Genomic DNA, 24362 nt, shown 5'->3' on the forward strand with positions numbered 1-24362 from the left:
GACAAAGTAGTGGTTTGCCCTTAAGGGCCATGCTGTATGAAACATACATAACCTTAAAGATAAGCATCCTTTTTAACAAAGCAAGACATCTATCATAGGATAGGAATATGGGGACTGAGACTAAAGGAGGGTATATTTCTTTTGGAATGGCAGGTGGAGTTGCTGTACTTAGTGGATTGTGATCTCTTTCTGTTTTGTAAAGCATGCAAAGTTGAATTTGCAGTAGTGAATTTGCAGTAGTGTGCCTGATCAGGTTTTGTTACTCTCCTAGAATCATCCTGTCTGTGCTTGCCATTTCATGTACCATCTCTCTCTCTATGTGCATATATGTGTAGAAGCTGTTGGTATTTATACTAGTATTAGTGTAGTTTTAACATTCTGATTGAATGCGATAGGTTCGCAGATCACAAAAACATGGGAAACAGTTATGACTAACTACTTATTGATATATAAGTAATTTTCCCATTCATTCAACAATTAATCCATTCAACTCACTGTATGGAAGGCTCTATGCTAGGTATTAGTGCTACTAGGACAAATTAGGAAAACAATCCCTGTTTAACAGACCATATCACCATATAAAGAGTGGTGAGTACATGCATTCATTAACAGTTTACTGTGCATTAGGTACTGTGTAACACACTGACAATATAAAGAAGCATCGTTTCTGATTTCTGGGGGCTGCCGATTTAGGGTTCATACAAGAGGGAAAAAGAATACATATATAAAATGGTCATTATGCTACAATAGATACATGCAGTAGCATCATGCAGAAAGTTATGTGGTATTTGAGAAGAAAGAATATTTTTGCAGTAAACTAACCTGCATCAGGGAGATATAAAAAGAAATCTTGACCTAAGAATTTTCTTACTTGTGTGATTTAATTATTGATATCATTGACTTGTTCTTTTGGGGTTGATCACTCCTAAAGGCAACCACTGCAGAGGATTTGATGGCTGGTGGATGACTTTATACAAGAGGTAGCACTTAGTCTGGGGCTTGAATACTGTTATTATTTTAAATGTGGGGACACAGTTAGGGACAGTGGGCACTGTCATAGGCTGGAAGATCACCATAAGCTATAACATAAAGCTAAGTAACATGAAGTAGCATAACGTAAGTTAGTAATAAGGTGAACTTCAGCCTTCCTGACTATATAGAGGTTGTAGGCAATAGGGAAAGGTAAAAACAAGATGAGGTAGTTGACAGGAGGTCAGCTTATAGGGATGACTTATAGAGTAAGCTACGTAGAAGGATATGTATTAGTGCAATATCCATCTTTCCCCACATTGCTCCATCCCAGCAGCTTTTATTAAGTGTTTACATTGCATGTGCACTGCTGTTTTCTGAAAATACATTCGACAAGAAGAGAGAAAGAAAAAAAGACGGGATTTACCTCCAATTGTATAGTTTAATTTAAAAATGGATAAACAAAGTAAGAAACACAGCACAATCTCATAACTGGTGCAGCATGAAAACATACAAAGAAAAAATTCTGGAATCTGCCTGGAGGAGTCAAGGAAAGCTGTTCCCATTTGGTCACCTTGAATCGCATTATGAAGGAGCGGTAAGATGGTAAGGTTGAGGGCACTGCAGACAGAAGAAACAACAAAGACGAAAAGGTATGACAGATAGTGGCTTTCTCGGAGGAACTGTGTGTATTTCTAAAATGCTACAATTTACAATGTTTTTCTCCTTGGAAAGGGAAAGGAATCAGCACTGGTGGGACATGAAAATGGTCAGGAGCTGTTGAGCTTTATCCTCCAGCTTTGTCATGCTCTGCAAGGGATTAATATGGTGGATTATTATACTCAAATTTGTATTTTACAGCTTTAACTCTAGACAAAGTGTGGAAGGCATTTTGTAGTGGTAATTCTAGAAGTGAAGCCTGTCTACAAGAGGACAGTTAGGAGGTTCTTGTCCCACGGTGTGGTAGGAGAAATGGAGATGTAAGAGACATAAAGTTGAGTAGTCAGACTTCAAGACTGAACATATATCTAGGATGAGGAAGTAGAGAGCACATAGGAAGCTCACACAGTTCTTGTAATACCTGACTAAGTAGATAGTGGCACCATTAGGTAACCTAACAGGTGATTTAACCAGGCTGCATCAGGGACTCCAAAGCTATGAAGTTACATGATACCTCTTCTCCATAAACATGTTTGGTGTGAGTTGCTAGGCAGAGGGCTATTTCGCTGATTGGAGAGACAAGACCTGGAGCTGTGTCTTCCAAACAGTAAGAAATTAAGGACAGTGAAGAAGACAGCGTGAAGCTAAGACCACTGGAAGAAATTGCAAGTATTTATGACTATGTTGTCTGTGCCTACCTATTATAAATTCAAGTAGAACTAGAAAAGGAATAGTGAGAAGAGATGCAACCACAGATTTGCAAAACTCACTCTTCCCTATAGAGAAAGATAAGCAGTAGGTCTTTATATGTTTTATAAGCGTGAATTTTTCAAATTATTTGTTAATATTTAGGGTATGCAAATTTTTAGCTAATCCATTTTATAAAGAACAACTTTTTCCAAATGTGGCTTTGCAACAAGAATTTTCATTCAAATTCTAAAGAAGAAATACTCTGAAATACTCAATATGATTTGATTTCATAGGGATATTTAAAAAATAGGCAAAAAAATGTGGAGTATGGTACACAAAGATAATTCATTCTAGTATATGTAAAGAAAAAATATCACGAATCACCATTATTTATCTTCTGCTACGAAGTCAAACATGGAGAAATGCTTTGAATTTGATACGCATTTAAACTGCAAAAAAAAAAAAAATTAGAGCTTGTTTTTTTTTGAAATGTAGAAATGTAGAAATTTGTTTTTGTAGAGTCTGTTACGTACTTTTTTGATGTTTTCAAGGTTTTATTAAAACATGAAACAACAATCATCAATCTAATTAGGGGAAAGTCTTCACAATGAACATCTGTTGGTTTTGCCAGTCAGCATCCATAGAACCTTTATTTGGTAAAAATTTCCTCTGGGAAACTGCCTTTCTTTTACTCTTGACAGTGAGATTAAGTGGTAATAAACCACACCTTGCTCTAAGGATGCATTCTGATTGGAATAAGGCAATCAGCAGAGCCCATCTCCCTGACTACAAAATGATCAGTCAATTCATACATGGGCACACAATTCAAGAGTTAGTTGAGGGCCCTTGGAAAGAACATTTTCTTCTCCTGTGGGCACTATGTGAGGTGACTCTAGAGGAATCACTACATAGAACCAAAGAGGAGGCTCCCACTCAGAAGGCAGAGCAGATAAGCTGGATCTTTGTGACAAGGTTGAGCTGCATTTTCCTGTGTGTCCTAATATGCTAGCTAATTTAGTTAAGAACCAGTCTTCTACTGGTCTTCATGAGAGTGCCATGGGGCCTTTAGTAACTTTCATCTTTAATAACTCTAGGTAGTTTATGTACTAATTCAAACATATCATGTCCATAATTATCAGATCATTCAAGATAATGAATATGAAAGGAGAATTATTAGAGATACCATTTTAATACTTTAATAGAGGTTATTAATGGGAGTGCTTTTAATAGGAAATGTAATTGAATTAAGGTATAATTCAGCTTATAAGAGGGAGAAATAGTCAACATGTGTCTTTGAGTATATAACCAAAGCCCTTTGAAAGCTGATGTACTGTGCTTTAGAAAGTTTCCTGTGTCTAATTTTACAATTTTCCCAACTGTTAAGATATAGGAAGTGGAGCAAACAAGGGTGAATGTCATGGCTTTCTATAAAATCTCTTTATTTCTTGAAAGAACAAAGTGAAGAACTAGTCATTTAGAGTCATATGATAGGAGAACTCAGGAAAGGTCAAGATTAATAGACCTTTATAGCACTTTAGATGAGTATTGCATCTTATTGGCCTCTAAAATGTTTACATAGAGTGAGCATGAGGTTTATCCTAAGTTAGAAGGACACTGTGACTCATTTCTGGGATATTGGAGGCTTCTCTGCATTTAGACCTTTGGGTGGCTGTGTTGGGGCCACTTTGCTGGGCAATGTGCGTGGGTCATAGACAATAGTAGAATGTGTGATAATGGCAGGAGGGAAAGTAAAAAACAGAATTTTAAGAAACAAATCATTGGCTATCTATCATATACCAGCCACCAATGATACAAAGTCAATAGCAAAAGCATGTTTCATCTGGAAACTGTACCCAGGCCTATTACCTGAGGACAGGAACTCTTGTTCTAACAGGCCCAACCTTCCCTTTTCATGATAAATCGTTTGTAATCTTCTCTTTACTGTCCTTGAGTGAAAATTATAGATAATATAAATTTAAAAAAATCAATGTAATTAAAAAATCAATATAATCATCTAACTGTAATATCCAAGGAATAGTATATAAAAATAATGTATATTTTTTCAGTATGTAAATGCTTAGGCTCGACTACACTAGATGATACGGTGAGGTAGTCAGGTGCTACAGCTGTACATAGAATTGTGAATACAGAAGCTACAAATAAAGAAATGTTATGATGTGACTTATTGGTAACTGGAATATCAGAATAGTGATGTGCTCTTCAAAACACTGAATAACTCTAGGAAAATTTCAAACCAAATAAAGCTTAATCTTCCCTGGATTTGCATTCTTGGAAAATTTAAGATACTAAAATTCAGTATATTAAAGTTGCAAAAGTTTTATATTTATATATGAAATGGACTTAGGTTCTAGATACAGATATTTGTAAAGTGATTTTAACCTGGTCCATTATTTGTGGTTTGTAACAGATGTTGGACAAATTATCGTTGTGTGAATACATGGTATCCACTCACTAACTGCCAGTAGCACCCCTTAATCATTATGACAACCCCAAAACACCCCTACCCATTTCTAAAACTACCCGTAGAGAGCTGTAATGTCCCTTTGGTAATCAGTGTTTTACATGTTCATAGTTACCCAAGCCCTAAATCACGATGAAGTGCGAAGCTCCACGTAACTGTGTTATGCACAAGGCCGAATGGGGATGTAGAATAAGGATTTTGTCAAACATATAATTTGTATTCATGTATCTTTTAAATTATTTCCATATAAATATACATATCTTGTTCCTAAAAGAAGTTTTTTTTAGTTTTTCTTACTCCAAATTAAAAGAATCGAATGAGAAGCAAATAGTAGTTAGGGGCCTACTTGGCATTTCAAAGAAAAACTTTATTTTGAAACTAAAAGGTCTCTTCTTTTCACATGTTTTATATTTGGTGTAGAGCCTGGAGTATGCTCAGATTCAAACATGCAACTCCAAGAATGGCTTTTATTTTGGAATTGGGTTGTACAGCCTCCATTACTGCCCGTGTGGTATGCCAGCCTGATCAATAGCCTGATGAGGCATGTGTGGCCTGCACTGCCCAGCCCCACCATTTTCAACCTAATTAGCAGCTGCTCAAAGATGGGAAACAGGTGCAGATCCAGGGCCAGACCAGGGAAGTCTGCCTGTAATTAACAAGGAAAAAAGGGTCAGATATTGGGAAGAATATCAAATCGGCCCACTGGGGTTAGCATGCTGGCCTCAAAGGCATAGTCACCTGAGATCTTAAGCATGCTAATGTAAATTATGCAAGCTTTCAAACAACGTGTCTGCATAATCAGTTGGCAGAGAGGAAAATGATTTTTTCTTTCTTTCTTTCTTTCTTTTTTTTTTTCAATAGAGAAGGGAAAAGGGCATCTACAAACTTATTTTTTTCTCACCATGTTGTGGACTTTCTCACCATGTAGTGACATTTCCTGAGAGGCAATCATGAGTCCTTAGAAGAAGCTGTTAAGCAATTACAACTCTTCTAGAAATAAGTGAAGTTTGGAGGAGAAGCTAATAATCAGGTTGTTGAGAGAATTATGTACTAACAGGTAATTGAAAGAAGACACATTATGCACACGTGGTTATGTATAATAAATTGATTTTGGTCATTGGCAACTTTCTGAATTACTCCATAAAGTGAAGCCCATTTAAGATAAGCAAGGACTTCCCAAGGGCCACGTAAATTTGAAGAAAGCTAAAAACCAAATTTTTGAGCAAAAAAACGAAGGACAAGTCCACATGCCGTGTTCTGATTCTGGCTTTAATAGTCAATGCTTTCAGTACCAAGGAATTGGTTCTATTCCAAGTCATGGAGCTTTTTCATGGACTCTAGGCTGAGAAGACTTTACACCCTGTCCTTTTTAGCATTTAGCCTCCCAGTAAACTGTCACCTACATGGTGCCAGATTTCCTAGGCTAGAAGGGAGTTTTATATTTCTGGTTGAGCAATTGGTGGCAATTTCATTCAACCTAGTGAAATTAACATGGGAAAAACAACCCCTAAACCTTAGATACTTAGCAAAGGCTTATTTCTTACTGTCAGTGCATGTCTTGTGGATTAAGTATGGCTCCCTATTGACTTCATTAAAATATTAAGTGGAAGGAACTGACTTTCTCTGGGACGTGGCTATCTTTGTGACAGAGAGGATACAACATGGCAGAACCTTGGGAGTGGTTTTCATCCCACTTACGTACCACTTGATTTCCAATGATGTCAGTGAGGTGGGATATATAATCCTCTCTTGAGGAGGGATAGTAAATACTTTGGGTAATAATAAAATCAACTACAGTGATTTGGACTAAATCTGTATACATTTTTAGAAAGGTAGTCCTTACTGTGGCGTGAATACAAGTACCGATGGGTCTAAAACAGTGAAGTTTGTAAAATCAGAGTCAGAGAAAATGCTACTAGCTGCCTTATTTTTGTTTTCAAAAATGCACCATTTTTGTTTTCAAATATGGATAAAGTGTCCAGGTACTTTATCATTTTCTTTTGTACACTCATAGCAACCTTGGAATCTTGGAGTTATCCCTGTTTTATCAAAACTGTGGCTCAGAGACTTTCAGTGATTTACTCAAATCTGTTCGGCTAACAAAGTTGCAGCATGGGGATTCCAACCCAGCTCTGTCATAGAATGCCCTCTTCTGAATGCACCACATTGCTTCAGAAGATGTGGCAGGTCTGGCAGGTACCTTATCTCATGGGCTCATAACACAATCTGTTGCATCTGTCACATTGTGATTGTGAGATTCTTGGGGGCATAAGAGGGAACCTGTGCTGTCTGGAGAGCATCAGCCAGTAACTCTGGGCTCAGTGCAGTGTGCTTGAGTACTAAGCACAGAACACACACTTTCAGGATTGAAGTCAAGATGACTGAAGTCTTTCTAGGGTCCCTTTACTTAAATATCTTTGTATTAGGGTTCCTCAATATTGCATTGTGGATTTTTTTTTTTTTTGCACTGAATAGTCTTTTGCTCTGTGTGTGTGTAGCGGGGCTGTTGAGAAGAATCTCTGGCCTCTACTCATTAGATGCCCATAACAACTTTCCCTTAATTGTGAAAACTAAATTGTCTCCTGACATTGCCAAATGTCTTTGATGTGTGTGTGTGTGCATGTGTACAAAAACACCCCTAGTTATAGGAACAACTACTTTACACCCAAATGATAAATTTGGTACAGAATTACTGTATATGGATACTGAACTCTATTTTATATGAACTCTAATCTTCTTGTATTATATAATAATTATCCATTCTTTAAACAACATTAAGTGATCACTAACTATATTCAGGTACTTTGCTACTTTGGATGGGGGAGGAGTTGCTATGGTAATCAGTAAGACCACTCAGGTCTTCACTAGATGATATGCTTTGTAATTCTGCATCTATAAAGAAGCTAAGAAAGAGAGAAAAGTTGGATTGAAGTTCTTTACATGGACAAGAAAAGACCGAGGGTTTTTAAAAATATATCAAATACAGCAAAGAATTTTGAGTAGGATTTGATAGGAAAAATGCAGGAAAGAAAATAACGCAGTTAGCTATCCCTCTCTCTCTTCAGGATCAACTCTGACCACCTATTTTTGAGGGTCATCCCAAAGCCTAAAATATCTTTAAATAAATCTCTTGCTCTCGACAGGCTCAGGGATTGATGATGCTAAATCTAGAAAGAACCTTAGCCTCATCTAAACCTTTGGGCTGAGACCTGCCAGGAAAGATGGTAAGGTGAATCAAAAAGTCTCTTCTTAATCTTAGGAAGATAATGAAGAAGATAAGAAGGAAGAGAAGGAGAATAAGGAAAAATGCAGGAAGGAGAGGAAAATGAGGGACTTAGAATGTGATATAGCAGGAAGATCAGAAAATTTAGACAAAGTTGAGGTTCAGACTATGAGACCTTAGGCCAGTTGTGCATTAGATGTTATATCATCTCTAGAATGGGATGAAGAATTATTGCCTTCCACATGGGTTACTGTAAGAATTAGGTATGCCATATTTCCTCTTGAGACACATTTGAACATTTTAAATTGACATGCACATGTAATGTGCTTTTTGTTAGTCTCCTCCCAATTTTGCTACCTATTATTATCATGGAAGGCTGGAAGGAAACTAGACTTTCTGACTGGAAAACTGCAGTTTACCTATAAGTTTTATGTACCTCTTTTGAAGTCAGGTCAAGGAGCTTTGGGAAAGGTGAGGAGGAGATGAAGTGGGTTCCTATTAAAAAGGGCCTACGTTGGGGGTGCCTGGGTGGCTCATTTGGTTAAGCATCTAACTCTTGATTTTGGCTCAGGTCATGATCTCATGGTTTCTGAGTTCAAGCCTTGAATCAGGCTCTGTGCTGACAGTGAGGAACCTCCTTGGATTTCTCTCTCTGCCCCTCCCCTGCTTGCATGTTCTCTCTCTGAAAATAAATAAATAAACCTAAAAAAACCCCAATAAATATAAAAAGACCTACATTGGCTAAAGAATGGAATCAATGATCGAAAGAGAAGACGTAGTTTGAAGCAATCAATTAGCAGGGTTTAAACAAATAAACAAAAGAGAAGCCATTATACAAATTAAGACCATTTAGCTTCAGAAGAATGTCTGATTACTGACCATGACAAAAAGCCAGGAAGATGGGGCACATTTCTGTTTGAGTGCCCTCCAGTTCTGTTAATAGACCGTGTATGGTGGCTATCAGAACTTCACTCTCAGTGTCCACCTTTTTCTTGTTGAATTCCACTGAAAATTTTATGTCTACTGGCATTATAAATGACTTGGATGTCTTAGTGTTTCATCATTTAGTTATGATTCTAATTATATCTTAAATAAGAATGTGCTGGAACTTGTTTTAGTTGGAGACCAAGGCCCATGAAACATTAAGACCCCTATTTTGATTGCATTACTTCGCATGTAGGAACAGCTTAGTGAATATCAGTTGATTGAGACATTGATTCTACACAAATTGAAGTAAAGTTCCATATATGGTTAAGGCTCTCTTTGAAGTCTAAATTTCCTGTTGTGATGCTTGTTTTTAAGTGCAAGGCATTATTTTTAACTACAAGACATTCAAATTTAATAGTTGGGTGAACAAGGAAATAAGCCATTTTATCTCTATTTAACACATGAAAAAACTTAAGTCTAGACAGTACAGTGTTTTATTTAAAGTCACATGGAAAGTAAATTTAAGCCGGTACTCTGTTTCTAGGAAATCACGAATTACCCAACCACAGCCACTTTCTCAGCCTTAATCTAACAAACACCAGGCTAAAACATGTCCCCTGTAGGACTGAAATGATTACCTAGGTGCCCTACATCACAGTGCATATTTTTAATACTGGGAGAAAATGGCTATATCTTATAAATTACAAGGAAATAGAGTAGCATCATTAGATATTTCAGCCAAGTTCAACAGCTGGCCTCAATTCTTCTTTTAAAATGCAGAGCCTCAAAATAGACAGACTAAGATTTATAAAAATAGATCTGTCTGTCACTTCTAATTTTACATTTTGCAAACAAGTTGTGCTTCAATGAAAATTTGCAGATAGATTGAGCATCTGGCAATAGAAAGATTGTCAGGATTTCTGTGGTTTGGATTCAGACTACAAAGGATAATTGGTAAAGATAATCTTTTGTTTGAATCGCCTAAATGATTTTACCTCACTAACCCTGACAACAGATGGTGAGTATAGTTATTATCAACTCATTTTTATGAGAGGGAGGCCACTGAAGAGCCAAAGCACTGGATCCCCCCTTGCTGCTGAAGCCATGTATCATTGTGGAATAAGGTCCAGCCTGGGTTCACAAGCCTAGCTTTGTCACTAACTGGCTTTGTGATCCTTGACACATCTCTAATAGTTGGAGCTTCCTGTGCTGAGCTGTACTACAACAGAGTAGATTAGACCTCCCTACTCAAAGTGTGGTCCATGGACCGGCAACATTAGCATCACTGGAAGCTGGTTAGAACTTAGACTCTCAGGCCTCACTGTAGACCTTGGGAATCAGAATGCACATTCGAAATAGTTCCCAGGTGATTTCTATAAATGTTGCAGTTCAAGAACCCCTGGGCTTAAGGCTCTTATGGCTTCTTCTAGTTGAAACACTATTATTTTGAGCACAGGGATGGTGGGGACTGTCCTACAAGCCCTAATAGAGCCCTTGGCATAGAGTGCATTATGGGATGAATAAACAAATGAGGAGAAAGGTGTTCTTACCCAGCCAACTTCAAAGACAAGTCATTTTGACCAACAAGGCCTTGAAAATCTCAGAAAGCTCCTTTTGTAAGTTGTGCCAATTGTTCCCCCACATAGAAGCATGAGAACCCTGTATTCTTATATCCATTTCTTCCTTTTAAACAAAATGATCTTACTTCCACATTAAAAAAAGAGTTGCCTCTCACCTCTCTCTGCACTTAGCTGATTCTAAGCGGTACAAACACCAAACCAATCTGTCCTTTTCCTTGAAGCTGCTTTCTTTCCCTTTCTCAGTCCACCTGCTCAGGCATCACATTACTGCCAGCCCATTTGCACCATCTGCTCATTTAAGTGTCCGTTGATGGGAGGACAGAGGACACCTGGTGACCGTGAAGTCGGCCCAATACACTGAAGGAAATCAGCAAAGTGGCAAAAAGGCATGAAATAAAACAGACCTTGGGAATCCAGAGGGTAGAGTTTCAGAGGAAGGAGGGATGAGCAAAATGGGTTGAGCTTCTGAGGCCCTGGGCAGTCTTTTAATTTCCTGACCTTTTGCTCTGTGAGCACTGCTCTGTGAAAGGAGAGAGATTCCTAAGGAAGCAAGAACACATTTATTTTCTGCTGAACAGCTGCTTCCTGCAAAGCAAATGGTACATGGTGAGCCTGTTCTGGGTACCTGTTGGAGTGAAGATTGTTAAATGTCTACAAGGCCACCTGTATGTCTAAGCTGCTAGCTAGGTCATTGCTTCTAATTCCGCAAAGCATCTGTAGTCAACTGTTTATCATTTCTGAAAGCAGATTCAGATGGAAAGACCTAGCTATAACCTGCAGAAATATGGCCAGAGGGCTACTCTGGAAGTTTGGGCCTCAGAGAACCACACAGAGGGCCCCAGGCCAAAGTTAGGACACACCATCCTAGATGTACTCCTAGGAGCCTCAACGGTCAAATGTCTCCTCAGCCCAGAGTTACTTAAAACCAACTGTCACACATTTAGGTCATGGTTTCAATTCTTAATAGAAAGTGACTGTTTTGTTTCTCCTCAGCTGGTAGTATGCAAGTTCATTAAAAGCATTAGTAGTGGTGGGCATGAGGATCTGAACCTTAACAGAATTGCTTCAGAATTCACTGCAAATAGTTAATCAGAGCCATTTTTACAAAAGAAGTGTAGTGATTAAGAGAGTCATCTCTGGGAATAGAATCCTGACTTAATAATGTACCTGTGTGACTATGGGTGAATTCATGTTTTTCTCAGTTTTCTTGTCCATAAAATGGGATGATGATAGTAACCCACCTCACAGCATTGTTGTAAAGACTGCATGTACCATATAAAGAAATAGAATCTGGCATACAGTTAACTGCTACACTATTTGTTATTATTGGGGAAGAGAGATTGTTCTGAAACTTGTTTTCTCTTATCTTTTTTACCCACAGAAGGAAGAAGCTAATTACGGAAACTGTTAGGACTCGCATTTTGCATGGATTCCAGGTGATAAACCTCTTCCACCTTTCCACTTCTTGCCAAGCCTTGTTTCCCATTACCTTATTATTTGACTCCTAGCTCTGTCAGAGAAAATAAGAAAGAAATCTATCTAATGATTCTTTCCTGTAGTGTCTTCCTTGTCAGCATCTGCTCAATCACTAGTAGATATTGACGTATTGAAGGTTCCCTCAAGCTTGTTCAAACAGGGAATTAACTCTAATTCTCAGCGATGAGAGGGGGCTTAGTTGGAGCCAAAGTATCTTGCTGGCCTTAAAACTAAGTCCGGACCCTCACAATGGGGTAAGTCAAGAGTCTCAAACTCAAATGCCCACAGGGGCCTGAGAGCAAAGTGCTATCAGCCTCTCTTCTATTGCTCACTTTAGACAAAGGCAGGCAGATAATTGTGCAAGAGCAGGATCAACAGCCATTCACACCAGATCTTAGTTTGGGAGAAATTAACAAGCGGTGAGGCCTGTGGAGAAATGGCATCCATATGAGCTAAAGAGGGAAGCTGCTCTCAGTTCACGTGAGCCCAATGTTGCTCGATTTTCTGATCTTTAAAGAGAAGAAGCCCTCAAGTGTGATTTTTTTTTTCAAGTGAAATCTCCAGATTTGTTATCTGCTGAAAATTGCAGATGTCAGAACATGGGGGGGAGACAAATAAAGCGTGTTTATGAGTGGAATCTAATCTGTAGGCTTCAATTTTGGGTTAAGTTATGTGCACTTAGATCCTTCTCTGTGCCAGCCAGTATGTTATACAGAATGCTTAATGTGCCTGGTTGAGGGCTGGGTGCTGTAGGGAGAGGGGAAAAGCTTCATCTTGGTCAGGAGATATGAGTCTCATGAATGAGGGATTTTTTTGACTTTTTCCTCTAACTTTTGATTTTGAAATAATTTCAGATACACAGAAAATTTGAAAAGTAGTACAAAGACTTTCCATGTATAATTCACCTACAGTCTCTAAATATGGCTAATATTTTATCATATTTACTTTCTCATTGTCTTGTTCTTTTTTTTTTTTTGAGAGAGAGAGAGAGAGAAAAGAACGAGTGGGGGAGGGGCAGAGACTCTTAACCAGGCTCCATGCTTGGAGCCCAATGCAAGGATCAATCCCATGATCCTGGTATCATGACTTGAATCAAAATCAAGAGTCAGACACTTCACCAACTGAGCCACCTGTGCCCCATCTTTGGCTTGTTCTTGATCTCTATTCCTTTCTTCTTTTCTGGGTGTATCTTTTTCTATGTGTGTGTATGTGTGTGTGCACGTGCCTGAAAAATTTGCAAGTTGAAGAATTAGTGTCCTTTTACTTCCAAATGGTTTAGTGTATTTTCTAAAAGCAAGAATATCTTCTGACATACCACAGTATAATAGATCAAGAAATTAACATTAATGTACATCTATACAGATCTGATCTATAAAGATCGTTCAAATTTCATGCCACAGTGTCTTCATAGCAAAAGAAAAATTTCAGTCCCAGAATCCAAAAGTGTCCATATTGCTTCTTTATATTCTTGTTTGTTGGCTGAGGTGGGGGTGGGGAGGCAGTTTGTCTTTCATCAGAAAAGACAAATCTCTCTTGTGTTTTATGACATTAATATTTTAGAAGACTACAGGCCATTCCTCAATAATTTGGAAGAGTAGAGATTACCTTTCATTTTGGGTTTGTTTAGTATTTCCCAACGATTAGATTCAGATCATGTATTTTTGTCAGGAATACCAAGAAGTGATGTTGAGTCCTTCTCAACATGAGAAAGACACAATGCAAGTATTTGGGGGAACACTGTCCATTTGGTTTCTTTTGTTTGTTAAAATTTTATTTTAGAGAGAGTGCTAGCAGGGAAGAGGTTCAGAGGGACAGAGAGAGAATCTTAAGCAGGCTCCACATTCAGCATGGAGCCTGATGTGGGGCTCAATCCTACAACCCTGGGATCATGACTGGAGCTGAAATCAAGTGTCGGATGCTCAATCGACTGAGCCACCCAGGTGCTCCAGAAGACTGTCCATTTGTTTTGGGAAGAGAAGTATTAACTGTACAAGTACTTGCCTTTCAAATTGGCATTTTGCTATTGTTTTTGTTATTTTAGCCTTGTTATTAAGATCCTATTCAAATTCATTCAGTCTACATAAAGGTTTCTCCTCTTGCTCCTCTTCTCCCACTCTACATTTGTTTTCATGATGAAATATCCAGATTCTTTGGGTCCATTTGGTATTGAGATTATATGCAAACCTGTGAAGTTTGATGAATTGGTAGCTGAAAGGATAGCCAAAAAAAGCAGACAGACTCACTATTGAATTTGGTAACAGGAGCCTTTCCCACTACTTGGGCCCCCAGAGACTTTATATATGAAGCAAGAAGCAGACTGTGGGTTAAATGGAGTGTAGACATGCCTACCTACTTCCTCTTCACTTTAACAAAAGAAATAATTCCCTGCATTTATATAATTTTTGAAAAATTCTCAAAAATTTATCACATTTGTTATCTCCTGTTTATAAGAGAAAACAGTACACAGGTAAAGATTTAAAAATACTAGCAGGAGACAGTCCCGCCCTGGATTCCTAGTTTTGTTCCTTGGGACAGTCATTCTGTGGAAATGCCTTATGAAATCCCCAAATTTGAGCAGCATCAGAGAGCAGCAGAAAGGCACAGGCTTTTGAACTAACAGGTTTTAGTTGGAGCTTCAGATTTACTGTCCAGTATTTGTGGAATCCTAGACAATTTGCTCTCTGGAGCTCAGCTTCCTCATTTGTAAAATGGAGGATTATCTTGCCAGACTCTCACAAGAATTAACAAGATAAACAAAAGGAAAACATTTAACTCAGTGTACTTGGTAGATAGTACAGTGCAATAAATGTGGATTTTCTTTCATATTCCTTTTTATCTAGGCACGTTCAAGGGTTTACTAATTCCTTCCTTGTTACAAAGTCCATTGGGAGGAATTTCAGTATCTAGTAATACTAACAAAGATTTGGTAAAAAAGAGGCACATAATTTTATTTATTTTTATTTTTATATGTTTATTTATTTTTGAGAGAGAGAGAGAGCATATGAGCCGGAGAGGGGCACAGAGAGAGGGAAATAGAGGAGCCGAAGGAGGCTCTGGTGCTGTCAGTGCAAAGCCCCACTTGGGGCTCAAACCCACAAACCATGAGATCATGACCTGAGCTGAGGTTGGATACTCAACCACCTGAGCCACTGAGGTGCCCCTGGAATTTTAAATAATTTTAACAACCTGACATGTTGGACATATGCACACTATCCTTACAGTCCTAAAATCATAAAAGCAAATATCAATGATTGGTAAGTTTTATATGAATATGATGCATTTAACCACAATATTTGCAGAATCAATTTGGCAGTCACAAATAGGAAGCCTCTGGATCTTGGTTCTATGTAGAAATGCCCTTTTTGTAATTTAAACAGTTCATTACAATTGGAACTCAAGCATATGTGTGACAAAGTAGGTGACAAAGTCTTTCATGTATTGAAAGAGATTATCAGGAACTGAAGGAACATGGTCCTACATAGAGGAAATTGCCACTCTTTCAGTTGTTGAATGTGGAATGACAGTGTGCATGGAAGCCCTGGCTTCGGGTTCAGCGGCTTACAGATTCACTTGTGTTCACTTTAGTTTTTTTTTTTTTAATGTTTATTTATTTTTGAGAGAGAGAGAGAGTGAGAGAGCCAGAGAGTGAGTGGGGGTGGGGGTGGGGAAGGGGCAGGGACAGGGAAACCCAGAATCCGAAGCAGGGTCCAGGCTCTGAACTGTCAGCACAGAGCCAGATGCAGGGCTCGAACCCACAAACCATGAGATCATGATCTAAGCCAAAGTTGATTGCTTAACCAACTGAGCCACCCAGGCACCCCTCACTTTATATTTTTCCAGGCATATGACATCATAGTCCAAGTAAATGTAGAACAATCTTGAATTTCTTTTCTCTAACTTTTATAGGAAGTTACCTTGTTATAAAGCTATTTTTGCTTTCCTTCTATATTTGTAAGGGAATAAGTCATCAGAAATGGTAGGGAGGATGGAGGCTACAAATGGGAGCATTGGGTACTTCCTAGTTGAAGAGAAAGAACAATAGTGACATCATCCACATTTTTTTTTTTTTTAACACTGCTCATATTCAGGATCAACATATGACTGATGATCCAAACTGGGTTACTTGAGAGAAAGAGGGTATTATTAGTAATTTTACTGAGACAAAACAAGTAAACAGACTAACTGAACCAAACCAGGGCATGCTATCCCTGAGGACTCCCGTCAGGAATTAAAATTACCAGATAGGTTAAGTTTCATAGAATGGCTAAGTAAATAAAACTGCAGATGGGCAGTAATTCCCCTTACTGCTACCATCGCTCTCTGTCCAGTGCCCATCTTTTCCAGGCTGTTTAGGGTACTCCATTGCAGACATCTCCCCACGATTCAGACTTTAACTGGCTTTTCTAGAAGAATGTATGTAGTTGGTACCCCCCCCCCCATTCTCTTGACTCATTTCAGTGTACTGAAAATTTATCTTAGAGACTCCTTCACAATAAGGTGTTTATTTCTGGTGGACTTAGTGCGGTGGCCTTTTAGAACAGAACTCACGGTCATAAACAACATGGGAAATCTGGCACTAAAATAATTGGAAAGTGACTATTTTTGTTTTAGGGAGAGGGGTTTTGTTTGTTTGTTTTACCATGAAGGCAGAAGTCTTCTCCCCTTCACTTTACAATCCTGTGTACTTGTGAAGCATGGGCATCTGTAGCCTTTTCATGTGCCTTTACTCAATTGTCCCTCCCCACAGGAGGAGCAGGTAGTCTATGTAGGGTGGCTTAGTCACAGAGCACAGGCTTCCCATTCTAAAGAGGAGTACAAATGAGATCTGGAGAGGCAAAGTGAGATGCTCAGTGTCACAGCAAAAAAATTATTTCTGACGTGCATAGATTTGGGTCCAGTTGATGGAGGAGTCACAGGGACTTCTGAATTAATAATAGGGGTACTATAATAATAATAATAATAGCCAAAGCATATGGTGCTCACCATGTACAGGCATTGTTCTAAGAGCCTAATGCCTATTAGCACTTATACCTAATATATTAATCAATATTTAAATTTTTTCCCTAATGGTAAGTGCAAAATTTAGACTTTTTTCCTTCATGGGGAATAGAATTAATTGTTTGCAGCACATTAGCTCTGTTTTGTTTTATTTGCAAAGAAAGCTTTGGGTAGATAGTTTCCTCATGTAACTTAGTGCTATTAGCCTTTTGCTTTTACATTAGATGAATATTTTTCAGCACACATCTTGCTGCTTTCGGTTCAAGGCTGAATGTGGCTTTGTCTCGCAATGTTTATATTTGTGCTGAAGTAGTGTGGACTCATATGATTAGGTAAGGTTTGTTGCTCGAGGCAATATTATGCAATTGCTTAAAATCTTACTCTGCTCATATGGTTGATGGTCTTCAGTGGCATTTAACTCATGTTTTGTGTTTAGTTGTATTCAAGTACTTTAGGACAGGAGTTTAGTTAGCTTCCTGGGCTGGACTTTCTGCCTGATATTATTATTTAAGCTACATTTCAGATATAGTGAGGGAGGCAGGGAGGGGAAGGTAAAAAGAAAAAGGAAGGGAAAAACATGGGACACATTGTCATTCATTACCCATTAAATGTTTAGGAAGTATTGTTTTCCTCAGTATGAACTAGAGATACAGTTAGCCTGAAGGGTATCACTTTTTTATTTTTATTTTTTAATGTTTATTTATTTTTGAGAGAGAGAGAGAGAGGCAGAGAGAGAGAAAGAGAGAGAGAGAGCACAAGCAGGAGAGGGGCAGAGAGAGAGGGAGACACAGAATCTGAAGCAGGCTCCAGGCTCCAAGCTGTGGGCAAAGAGCCAGATGTGGGGCTCAAACTCATGAACTGTGAGATCTTGATCTGAACCAAAGTAGGATGCTTAACTGACTGAACCACCCAGGCAGTCTTATAAGGCATCACTTTCTATATAAATCCAAGTAAAGGCTTGCTATGAGTGTTGGAGTGATGTGTGGTTGGCTATAGGCTCTTCACTGTCCAGTTCAGGTTGCAGTGATTTTTCTTGGAGTTCTAGCCACTGAGTTGGGCACTTAGTTAATGCTCCATATATAATGGAATGGAGGGATTAAGACTTAAGGAGACAACTGAAATATGGTAGAATATTAGGAAGGGGTGGTTTTGTCATATTGAAAGATGCCAGGACAGGCTTTACTGTAGATAAAAAAAAAAAAAAGAAATATTGATAATTAGTTATGGTAGGTGCTGAGCCAGAAGACCCAAGTACCAACCCCAAGTGAGGACTCCCCCACCACTGGAAGACAGCAAAGATCAGAACACAGCCAACCGTTAAGTAGGAGCCCACAGACCTCTCTACCCACTGCCTCATGTAGGCTTCAGATCCCTGCAGAGAACTCAACACACAAGGCACTGGTCAGAAGAGTAGGCTACTCAGAGAAAGAAGAAATGCAGCAAGATCAGTGTCTGTAATATGGCTAACAGGTCTCTCTGATGGCCGCTCAAGGTAGTGGACTGTACATAACACTCTGATGTTGCTGGCAAAGACCCGGTTCTCTTCCTCTGGAGGCAGATGGACTAGTTGGACTGGCCGGGTTCTTTATGACCCACAAGCTTATGTAGTACAAGGACATTCATGTGTATTGAGTTGTATTGGGTTGTAATGGATTGTACTGAGTTGTACTGGGTTGAGTACCCAGAACAGAGGAAAAGTTTCTCCTAATTAGGAAGAAGAATATGGGGCTCCATGACAGCTCTCACCAAGCTTCCACATAGGTGAATGTTTCAGGTCCAGGATGCTGATGGGGCAAGTCTATTGCAGGGTAGCTGTGTCCCCAACAGTAAGGAAGAGACAGAGGGGAGTGAAGGATCAAACTAGAAATGTACTCCTTGAAAATGAAAACTATTTCTCTCTGTCCCTCCCCTCAATTTTATGAATGGCAGACATTACTAATCAGTCATGAGGGTGTTTCCAAGTGAATTGGGATACAGTCAGAATCCTTTTGCTCTTTTCTTCAGAATCCTTAACAATCATTTCAGGTGGGCATTGTCAACTATAGGGAGTTAGTGTATGATTTAAAATCTGTTTATTAAAAGACTAAAGATCTGATCTTATGAAATTAAAGACATGTCAACTTTGAGGAAGGAAGAGAGTGGAAGACAGCTATCTGTATTGAAGCAGGTCTGTGAAATGCGGTCAGAAGAAGAAGAGAAGATCCCAGTAGGGGAGAAATGGATTGTACAAACTCAACTGGGTTGGCATGGGTGGATGAAGGAATGAATGAATGAATAAATAATGAGAGGTACATTTGAATTAGTCAGAGTGTCTGTATTCCCCTCATGGCATTTTTTTCATTTTTAAACAACCTTGGGCAAGCCCCATATGTCAGATATTTCCTAGCAAAACAAAGATCGGAAGTGTGGCAATATCCTGATAATTCAGGCAAAACCTCCACTTCTGTTTAGAGTACAGAAAATACCACTGGGAAAGAGAATTATAAATAAAAACATGTTTTTCTTTTATAACAGCATGTCATTATCATCTTTATGAATTTATATGACATCTTTTACTTAGGAAAGTAAATGGAATTCCATTAATGTTTAGAAATGATTACTAAAGAACTATCCAGTGTAGGATGGCATTGAAATCCAATACACATGTGAGGAGACTTGAGCTCTTGTTCCTGAACAATTAAGCTGAACTCCCTGTCAGTCATATTTTGACTAAAGCATTCCAATAAGAAGTGTAAAATTTTGTAAATTGTATCTTGAAGACCAAAATAGGCAGCTAACAGAGAATGCCTTCATTTTGTATTTTTCTTAAGTTATTTGGGGTTATGTTCATATAGCTTTTAACCAAATAATCTTGGTTTACTTAGTGATATGGGGCTCATAATTTTAGTTCTCTGCTCGCTGCTGTAGATGACCTGTGCATCTTTACTTCCTTGTGAACTGTTCAATGTAAATTAAGAAGAAATTATATTATGTGCCTTTTAGTTGTCAAAAACTAAAAATATGTAAAATTCTACAACCAAAGCATCCCCTGGTAACATTTTGGTGATATATACCTTTTCAAAAAACACAGCAGAGATTATTTTTATGCATTAATTTGTAAAATGGCTTTGTATTCAGTATGTTATGTGATAAATACCTTTTTTCCATATCATTAAATTTACTTTTACCTAAAACATAGATGCATTATTTTTCAGGGTTGCATGGTGTTTTATTATGTGAGTTTAACACAAATTACTTAACCGATTCTTATTTTTGGATATAATGTTTATTCCCTGAAGCTAAGGATGGAAGCTGGTATCCATCCTTCATACTTCATTGGGAATAAACCTTGGAAGTGCTATTGTAGGGAACAAGGATGTGCACATTGTTGAAACTTCCACTGTAGCTTAGTGATTGGCTTTCAGAAAGGTTGTAGGTGTTTTCACCTTGAATTGCAAGTTGCATGTGAAAGTTGGAGAAGCCTTGGTGTGTTCTTTTTTCTTTATTTTTTGTCTCTGCTAATCTGGTAAGTTTTGCTACTGTATCTCATTTTAATTTAATATTTTAAATCTCAGTGGTGAGTTGAACACTTATCAGCCATTTGTGTTACTTGATTTGTGCATTGCCTATACAGGCTTTTACAATTTTTTTCCTGATGTGTTGTCTTTCTCCTTGATTAAAAAAAAGGTAACTATTAAGCATACAAACCCATGGGACTGTTTGAATTTCATAATTTTAATAGGCTTCAAAATATTCTATATCAGGATTTTGAATTGTAAGCGAGAATCCACACTCATTCCTACTTTCTTAAACCATTCTCACCACAATGACCATTAGCAAAAAAATAATACTGAACTTGGCAGAAATTGTTCTGAACCATCCTCTTAATGGTCTTTAATAGTAATGAACTAAATTGTAACTGAGCAGAGAATAAAACTCAGTCCATTCCAAAGTAAAATAGAAAATTGAATCAATTATGTATACTTTTCAGCTAATAGCAAGGTCATTTTTTCTTCATTTTCTAAATATTTTAGGCTAAAGTAGATTTGTCTCGTGGAGTTTTTTTTTTTTTTTTTTTTTTTTTTTTTTGGAGGGGGAGTGGGGCTGATTCGCCAGATAACTTCTTCAATTCTGCATTGCTTAATAATGCTGGTGTGGACATAGCCAGAGTGTTAATGATCCCAGGATGTAAACTTCAGATGAAACAAAGATCACAGATCAAAGTGATTTTGCCTTGCGGGGACTTGCATCCAGGGTCAAATGCAGGCTCTTGGTAGGTGATTCGGGAAAGATGGTCAGAAGAGGAGATGGGTTTCAGGTTCTTCGCCAGCACTGCCGCAAAGCACTTTCTGAGTGTGACCCCCATGCTTAAGAATCATCGTACTACATCGTGATTCTCCACCAGGCTCAAATCTCAGAGCTTCATCTTTGATTCAGCTGGTACGGGGGATGGATATTCATATCTTTATAGACATGTTGCCTTCCCACCCCTAATTTTTTTTCCTCGTGGTGTTTGGTGTTAGGGTGAAGGGCGAAGGCCACATTTGAACATAAGTCAGGTTTTTTTATTTTATGTGGGGGAAAGCCGGGGGCGTTTGCAGAACTTAAAACAGAAATCAAACCTTTAAAGGTCGACTGTATATGTCCTGCCACTCATATTCTCTTCTGGCTTCTAACTTTCCTTAGGCTTAAAATACATCTGGAGTTGCTGCTTCCTTTGTTCTTCAGAGAGTTCATTTCTTATTCTTTAAAAACATACACACACACACAAAACAAGAAAACAATTTTTTTTTAAAAAGGGTAACAAACAAAGTTTTTGTTGATCCTAATTTCAAAGCCTTGTTGCCTGTAACTCTATAGAACAAAACAGGGCTTGCTGTTATCTCAAGGGGTGCCATGCTGTACCCTAACTTGGTAGGATTCTCAGTGGGCAGTTCCTCAGCTGAGTGGTTTGCTGACTGTAAAATTAGGAGGAATTGGGGCAGGAGAGATAGACACCACATTTTGAAATGAAGACAGATGAGGAAGTGCCTCTGGAAAGAACTGTAATTTAGTACACCCAATACAAGCATATCCTGGAGATACTGTGGGTTTGGTTACAGACCACCGCAGGAGAGGAAGTATCACAATGAAGTGAGTCACATGCATTGTTTGGGTTTCTGAGTGCATGCAAAAGTTATGTTTATACCTTACTGTTGTCTGTTAAAGTATGCAATAATGTTATGTCTTGGGGAAACTGGGTGGCTTAGTGTCTGACTTCAGCTCAGGTCATGATCTCAAGGTTCATGTGTTCAAGCTCTGTGTCGGATTCTTGTTTCCCTCTGTCTCTGCCCCTCTTCTGCTCATGCTGTCTCTATCTCTGTCTCTCTCTCTCAAAAACAAATAAACATAAAACAATTTAAATACAGTCCAATACCCCATGGTCCCTATCTTCCTTTACTTCCTTAAAAAAATAGTGTGCAATAGTGTTATGTTTTAAAAACAAGGGGGGCGCCTGGGTGGCGCAGTCGGTTAAGCGTCCGACTTCAGCCAGGTCACGATCTCGCGGTCCGTGAGTTCGAGCCCCGCATCAGGCTCTGGGCTGATGGCTCGGAGCCTGGAGCCTGTTTCCGATTCTGTGTCTCCCTCTCTCTCTGCCCCTCCCCCGTTCATGCTCTGTATCTCTCTGTCCCAAAAATAAATAAACGTTGAAAAAAAAAATTTAAAAACAAGGTACATACCTTAATTTAAAAATATTGTTAAAAGACGCCAGTCATCATATTAGCTTTCAGTGAGTTATCACTGATCAAAGATCACTATAACATATAATAATAATGACGAAGTTTGAAATGCTACAAGAATTACTGAAATGTGACACAGAGACACAAACTTACCAAATGCTGTTGGAAAAATGGTGTTGATAGACTTGCTGGAGGCAGGATTGCCTCCATAAACCTTCAATTTGTAAACAAAACAAAACAAAACAAAAAAACAAAAAAACAACCCCCCCCAAACCCAGTATCTGTGAAGTGCAGTAAAGTGCAATAAAATAGAGTATGCCTGTATCTTTAATAACACAGCTACAAAGTTTGGCATCAAACCTGCTTCTAATTATACCTCTTAGTGGTTATATCAATACAAATATTGTAGACTGAAAGTTCATAGTTCATTAAAGCAATTGGTTGAGTGGTAGGAAGGCTGCTTAAGGATTTCAGCCACATTCAGAATGTATTATAAAAAATCAGAATAAATAAATCTTTAACTTACTTCTTATTCTACAGTATACAGATAGTCTTATTCTTTATCAGTTATCTTACTTAAATGTGTAAATAACAAAGATGTCCTAGGCTGCTGTGAGGAAAAAAAATACTATAACAAGGTAAGTACATTTTCTATATTAAAGACACTCTATGCTTTCATTTTGATGGCAAATTTGATTAAGTGAACATTTTGGTATATTCAGTCTTAGAGAAATGTATATTTCTTATCCCTGCCCACTTACTAGTTTTTCCTCCTCTGCTGAGAGATTCCCATGTCTCTCTTCTTGTCCATCCCATATTCCTAATCCTGATCATGGAAGTCTTGACCTTTCTCATTAATTCATTCTCTATGGCTATATTCTGGGAAGAGAGTATGAGCCCAAACAGACAAGACCCCTGTCATCCTTGAGTTTATAATCTAAAGAAATCTTCCTTGATTTTCTCTTTCTGCAACTGCTGGTGTTCCAGTTAGAGTTATTTGCTTTCCTTTCTGTATTTCTCTTAGTTCTTTGAAACTTAAATCTTTATCATAGTTATTTCCCTACTTTATTGAGGTCTAAGTGTTGATCAATTAAATTGTACCCCTCTTCTCCCTTGAGTTATGAACCAATTAAGATCAAACAATAAAGTGAGTGGGATATAAAATGTATTTATTTTGATAAAGCTCAAAATGGGCAGTACCTTATGGGGCCCCTGATACTGAACTCAAAAACTAGACAATTAACTTCTTAGTAAAAAACACCCTAGAAAAAGCAAACCCTGCCATGTGCCAGCTCTTCTAGGTGTGGCACAATGTGAGAGAACTTCCAGCAGATCCCAAAACTTATAAGGTAAAGGGACTAGGAAGAGGGGTAGCTATCCATGTCCAGTTTGTCTTCTCAAGCTGGACATGAATGAAAGAAGAGTGTGGATTAGGCTAGATGTGGGCTCCTTCCATATCTGGAGGGGGAAGAAGTGTGTTTCCTTCCCAATACACTCTGCATATTTTCCTACCAGTGGGTCCTTTCTGAATTTATTTTTTCTTCTTGCAAAGTTGCTAGTACACAAGAGGCATTCACAAAATATTGAATAAGTTATCAGAAGATAAACACATTTCATGGACTTGATCTAAAATGAAGAAGAATTACAAATCCTTCGAT

Source organism: Lynx rufus, unplaced genomic scaffold (assembly GCF_022079265.1).
Source record: "Lynx rufus isolate CCGP_SWC_20201006 ecotype Redwood Valley unplaced genomic scaffold, mLynRuf1.p SCAF_6, whole genome shotgun sequence".
NCBI classification, from domain to species: domain Eukaryota; kingdom Metazoa; phylum Chordata; class Mammalia; order Carnivora; family Felidae; genus Lynx; species Lynx rufus.